This window comes from Arvicanthis niloticus, chromosome 30, assembly GCF_011762505.2.
Source record: "Arvicanthis niloticus isolate mArvNil1 chromosome 30, mArvNil1.pat.X, whole genome shotgun sequence".
Taxonomy (NCBI): domain Eukaryota; kingdom Metazoa; phylum Chordata; class Mammalia; order Rodentia; family Muridae; genus Arvicanthis; species Arvicanthis niloticus.
Genome location: NC_133438.1, coordinates 23,200,214 through 23,206,950, shown reverse-complemented (window position 1 = coordinate 23,206,950; position 6,737 = coordinate 23,200,214). Strand labels below are relative to the sequence as shown.

Genomic DNA, 6,737 nt, shown 5'->3' with positions numbered 1-6,737 from the left:
TACACAACCCAGAGAGGGTCTTCATGCAAAGAACAAAACCAAACAAAACCAAAACGATATCCAGCAAAATGTGGAGAGAAAGTGAATATTTAAGAGAGGAAAGATGCAGAGGGTTGCCCACCTCTCAAGAACCACTATCGGACGCTTTAACAAAATCCACCTAGACTAAAACAACATGCAAGGCAACTTTTTTTACTTTTGTTTTACTGATTTTTGTTTTGTTTTGTTTTGTTTTGTTGTCTCACTAGATAGCCAAGTCTGGCCTGGGACTGCTTGGATTTTGGCATGCATCATCATGCCTGACCCACAACACAGCTCTGTTAAGCAACTGTCTATTCTGTAAGGCTCAACAGTCCTCTCTCTCTCTGTCTCTCTCTCTCTGTCTCTCTCTCTCTCTCTCTCTCTCTCTCTCTCTCTGTCTCTCTCTCTCTCTCTCTTGTTTGTTTTTTTTTTAACTACATATTCTTCAGTTGGCTACTCACATCCTCACCTGCTTTAGTTGCCCCCTCCCTTTTTTAAAGATAGGTTCTAGGTAGGTAGATTGCGTGTTCTTTCTGCCCTAGCTTCCCAAGGGTTGGAAACTGTTGTGTACCACCACACCCATGTCTTCACACTTCTGTAACATTCCTTTTGCATATCTCAGATTACATGTTCTTTGCGTGATGCAGATAATGGCTACCTGTTGTCTAATACTTTCCTTAAAGAATAGAATGAAGAGCTAGTAAAACTTGATCCTTTCCCACTCTCCAGCCCCCCATCTCCCTGTGACTCCAGCGTTGGACCCTGAAGGACCTGAAGCTGTGGCCCTGGAATATGTGTAGAGAGAAGCCAGAGAAGTTAGTGCAGGGAAGGAGAGTGAGTAGGGGGTTAGAATCACACCCTTTAAAGATTTCCGTGCTGCTAAGAAAAAGGCCACGGTTTGGTTATTGGAGAGATTTTTAAATCACCAGGCAGGAAAATGTAGCCACAGAATAGAATGGTTGGTCCTGCCAAACAAAAATAGCTATTCTAGGCTTTTTAAAGGGACAAACAAGGAGTAAGGCCTCCCAGGCCTCCCAGTGGACTACTGGCATGACAGATAGGGTAGGTAAGGCTACCCCAGCTATAATAAGATTAATGAACTCTCATGCATTTCAAAACCACAAACAAAATCTGTCTGTATATTCCTGACAATTCTTCTAATGTCTCCATTTCTTTTACAGAATCTATGAAATCAGATCGGGACTGTGCCAGACACCCCATCCCTTTGGTGAGCAGCTTTAATATTTGATTTTCATGGTGAAAATAGGTAGTGTCTACTATGACCTTGGTGACGATCCTATTAATCTTTAGATCTGGTATGCTTAACACTGTCCTTACAGTGAACCTACCTTCAGATAATCGTGCAGGAATTTAACTTTATCTCTCTGGGTTCACTTCATGGTATCCCACGGCCTGAGAGTCAACAAGAATAGAGACCCTAAACCAGCACTTCTACGCCCTATTTTAGCTAGACATAGCCAGATAGACTCTATGCCTATGTCGTAAGTGATTTTGCAGTCTTAACTCTAAAGAGAACGTTAGTTAGATAGGCACTGTCATGCTTAGAGAGAATTGTTAATGTAACCCTCTCTCATAATTGGCTACGTTCCTGTTTAAGATTTCAAATATTACAAAAAGGAGGTAGGGTTTGCTGAAGCCCTTTAAGAGAAACTTACTTCCTTCTGGCTGAAAGGCTGTAATTTGAGTTCTATCTCCAGCCTTGGGTGGAGCCATCACATTCAATAGTGTCCAAAGCACAGGATTACAAACACATGATTGTCCCCGCCCCTTGGAGTTAATCCAATTGGCCTGTCAATATCTGCCAGGAGACCAACCCTCTGGAAATTGAGTAAACCTAAAGGTATATCAAGGAGAGAGAGAAATAATTATCTCCCTAATGAAAAAAAAAAATGTATCTACCCTACTAGTCCCTCCCACCATGCAATTACCTACAGATTTCTCTACTAATCGTCTCTGCTTTATGTGTTCTAACTTTAAAAAATGTAACTTTTCCTTTCCCACATTTCTAAACAACTTTTTGGGAGCCAGTTCTAATTATTTTTTTCTTCTTCCTCTTCTTCCTCCTCTCCATCCCTCTTCTTCCCTCCCCTCCTTCCCTCTTCCTCTCTCTCCTTCTCTCCTCCTCTTCCTTCTCCTCCCCTTCCCTCTTCTACATTCGCCTATCAAGAAGGCAGACATATTAACTCTCCCAAAACAGACCTAACTACCCTGCCCCTGCCCTTGTTTCTAGGTCCTGAGTTCAACACAACACCCAGTCTTGGCCCTTCAGCCAATCCTTGCTAGGCAGCTCAAATGTGATGTCCTGACATCTGCCTTGACTGGCTGTTGATGTCAAGCCAAGTTCTTTCTGGTTTCATTGTACCTGATGGTGAATACTTGTAGGCGGGGCTTACCACAGGTGAAAGGGTTAAGAATTTTCAAAAACTCCCAACAGGCAAGCAGAACCAAGAGTGCAGGTCAGCTTGGTCATGAGCTCTGTGTTTCAGGAACTTGGCTGACCACAAGATAGATGGTTGATTACGAATAGGCTCTTAGAGAATATACAAATAGCCTATACAAAATGTTCCCCATGGCTGTTCCTTGGACTCTGTCACAAACTGAGTAATGGGCTGGGACTTTCCACAGGTGCTCTCCAATAACCCTCCTTCACTCCCCCTGGGTTGTGGTTTTGGCCTTTAAATTCTGTCTCCAAAGCCCCGGGGTCAGACCCCACTGCCCCTGTGTGGGTCATGGGTCTTGACCTCAGTATACTGATTGAAATATACCTCTTGCTGATTACATCAAGTTCTGTGTCTTGTGAGTTACTGGGGTGGCCTTGAATTCCCGAGGCTTGGGTGAGGTCCTCCCTTCATGGGGGCCTTACACAGGTTTAGACAAGAGGATGAAAAAGTCGGTTTTTACCTGCTCAGTTAGTATGAAGATACCTTCTGTGGCAGAGACCATTTCTTATACTTGAAATTTTTATTTTAGATTATTTATTTTATTTTATGTTTATGAGTGTTTTGCCTGTATGTCTGTATACCACATGTATGCTTGGTGCCTGAGGAAATCAGAAGAGGGTGTCAGATCCCCTGGAGCTGGAGTTACAGACAGTTGTGAGCTGCCATGTGGTGCTGAGAACTGAACTCAGGCCCTCTACAAGAGCAGTGAGTGCTGTTAACCAATGAGCCAATTTTTCCAGCACTAATTATTATTATTATTATTATTATTATTATTATTATTATTATTATTATTTTGTATTAGATACCATGGCTAGTCCTAGGCTGGCGATACGACTAAGTCAGTTTTTATTGATCTACTCAGAATGACCACACAGAAGTCAAGAGCAAAATGTTGAGCTTATTTATTTTAAAAGATAAAATGTGTTCGTAAACACACACAAAAATGGAACATAGTTTTATAACCACTGGAAATAAACAGCAAATGACTATGGAAATTACCTCTGCTGATGTAGAGAAGTCAATAAAAGCTTAGTGAATTCTGACCCTATTTCTGCATCCTTTGATAATGAAAGAAATGCTTCAGGGCAGGTCTCAGTGTGTGTGATCTGTCCCTGGCTCTGGAGATCAGAGGCCCCAACATGTCCCCAGGGCATGTCCTTGTTTTAACTGCTGCCAAGACCTCAGCCCTTCAGTGATCTGCTCCAAAACTGGTCTTTATAGTCACTCTGGTCATTTTTAGGGTACCCAACCACTCATATTAGAGATGCTTTCTGTTTCATAAGCAAGATGACTGAACGAAGTTCCTGTATCTGGGTTAGGTTGCCCAAGAATTATGAGGAGACAGGCTGACTGGCAACCAGGAGATGAAGTGTCCTGAAAGAGTGGGAGAGAGTTAGAGAACTGGAGTCCTGAGGGCCTGACTTTTGTGGCTATGGTCTCTCACTTATTCTCTGAACTTAGTGTTTAGGAGAAGCTAGGGAGGATATTCTATCTTCACTTGAAATTGAAAAAAAATGTTTTTTAGACTCTGTCTTACTTTATATGAATGAATGTTTTGTATGAATGTATGTATATATACCCTATGTGTGTCTTGTGCCCATGGAGGTCAAGAAGAGAAAGTCTGAACCCCCAGAACTGGAGTTAGGGATTGTTGTAAGCCATCACGTAGGTGCTGGGACTTGAACTCTGGTCCTTGGCACAAGTAACAAGTGTTCTAAGATGCTGAGTCATCTCTCTGTCCCCTAGCCCCATTATCTACATTTCTCTGGTTCATAATTATGTATTTATATTTTACTCAGGTTTTGTTGTTGTTGTTTATTTAGTTTTGGTTTTGAGACCCAAGTTGGTCTTAAACTTCCAGAGATCAGCCCCAGAGGAGCTCGTCAGCCAGACAGCCTAGCCAAAACGGCTCCAGGTTCAGTGAGAGACTCTGTCTCAAAAAAGGAAAATAGAGAGAAATTAAGGAAGATGCTGGTTGTTGATGCTTGGGTTACACATAAGTGAGCTAACCTATACACATGACACACACATACACACACAAAAACACACATGTAATAAATAAAAACAAAATTTATATTTTAATATTTCAGAATGCTAGAATATTAATTGGAAGTTTATACAATTTTGTCTTTTTCTTTCTTTTTTCTTTTTTTTTTGCTTTTTTATTTTTTGTTTGTTTTGTTTTTACAAGGTTTCTCTTTGTAGCATTGGTTGTCCTGGACTTACTTAATAGACCAGGCTAGTCACTTGTCTGTGTGTCTTGAGTGCTGGGGTCAAAGCCATGCACCACCACACTGGGCTCAATTTGATTTTTTGCTAGTACACTTTTTTTTCTCACTGTTGCTTCTATCCTTGTCCACCAGACACTCATCTCCAAGCCGCCACCACAACCGTGTATCACCACATCCGTGTACCACCACATCCGTGTACCAGAATGCTCTGGCTACTGTAACAGAGGTCTTCAAACCTGGGGCCGTGGAGTATAGACATTGTCCCTCAGGGATGGCAGCCAGATACTCAAGACATAGTTGAGCTTGGTAGTGAATGCCTGTAGTCTCGGTACTCAGGAGACTGAGGCAGGAGGATGAGGAATCCAGAGCAAGTTCAGGTTATATGTATAAACATATATATGTATAAACACAAAAACAGTACAAATGCAGAAAGGAAAAGGACAGTGATTTGAGGGAGGGAAGAAGGGGTAAGTAAGGATAATGATCGGATGAATACGGCCACAGGATGTTGTGCGCATGTGTGAAAATGTCTTGCTGCCACAGCTCACCAGGCCACTGTCCTAAGCTTCTTTAGTACAGCTGAGGAAGGGTGTGATTCTTGGTGGGCTTCACCATGCTCCAGTAAACAGTCCCACACCCAGAAGAGCACAGACAACACACAAACTGGAGTTGATGGGTTATTGAGTTTTCTTTAAAGGACACACGAGGGTAGTGATACAGCGGTAGATGTGGGCAGGGCTAAGGAGAGGAGCCGGGTGAAATCATGATTAAAAGACACCGTGTGAAATTCTCAAACACTTAAGAAAAATAGAAAAGAAGAAAATTCCATGCTGAAAATCCGTTGTTTTGTTTAGCCGAGATATACAGTAATAAAAAAATAAAACAAATTTTCAACGTGGCATGCAAACATACTCTTGACGTCTCTTCAAAGTTTGACTGCTGAGCAGTGTTGATCACAAGTGTACACACTTCACTAAAGAAATTGTGCACACCACAAAGGCTTCTTTGTTCGGCTCCTTCGGAGTCTGTGCTTGGTTGCTGCTATCACCTATCTCTGCCTAAGGCACTTCGAATTGCCAGCGTCTATCTAATGACTCAACAAATAGCAAACTGCATGCTGGGAACTGCGTGATGACTCAGAGGAGAAGGCGGAGGGGGGGGGGGGGCGAGGTCAGTCAGGAGCAGGCTAGCATAGAGTCGCTGGCATTAGTCATTTCAGTCAGAGTGCAGAGTGTACTCCGGGCTCACAGGAAAAGTCTTCCAACTTCGTTATGTTTGATATCTACAAAGAAGTGTTACATTAAACAAAAGCAAAAACAACTGCCTTAAGTCAGTGGTATAGAGAGCTGATTTGGAACAAATCAGCAAGGTCTGTTGGCATTCTTGTAAGGAAACACTCAGCATAAGAGAAGTCAAAGCCAGTGTCAGTTGTCTAGGTGAGGCGGGGTGAGCAGAGCTTTCCCAATCCCCGTTTTGATGTCTGCTCCTTCATGCTAAATGATCAGGAAGTGGTGAGGAGACTTTTGTTTCCTTTTCTTTTGTTTTATTAAATTAGTAGCTGCCAGATCCTACCAATCTGCACATTTCAAAATCCAACCTGTCACTATTTAAAAATTCTCCCCATTTATTTGTGCCGTGGGTATAATTGCAGACTCGGTAGCTGGGGTACAGTAAAATACATAGGAAATATGCATTAATACTGCGGGCTGTCTTTTTCTCAGTTCTAAAGCAGAGGCTACTTCAGCTCTAAAAGAAACCTGGGGGTTGGCTTGTCTACCTTCTTAGGATTTCAGCTCAGCAGGACTGTGGGCAGCTTCTTTGATCCTTTCTTCCTTCTCTCAGGTGCCTGACTTGGGACAGTTTGAGCAGGAAGAGCTCAATACCAGTTGTTTCTTCACTCTTCTCCCTTCTGGCTCTGCCTGGCTTCATTTACTTTCCTTCTTTCTTCTTTGTCACATCTGCATCTTTCTAGCTCCATTTTCACAGACCTTTCTCTCTGGAACCGTTTCTTGAAGGATGTAAT

The 6,737-nt window shown here is 42.4% G+C and overlaps 1 long non-coding RNA gene across 2 annotated transcripts in view; it reads left to right on the top strand.

The window, feature by feature from the left end:
* LOC143441045 (uncharacterized) overlaps positions 1-6,737 on the top strand; it is an 83,040-nt gene that overhangs the window by 15,416 nt on the left and 60,887 nt on the right. For both annotated transcript variants that reach the window (XR_013108304.1, XR_013108303.1), the window contains exon 2: positions 1,203-1,249. This is a non-coding gene — a long non-coding RNA (uncharacterized LOC143441045). The remainder of the gene's footprint in view (positions 1-1,202; positions 1,250-6,737) is intronic.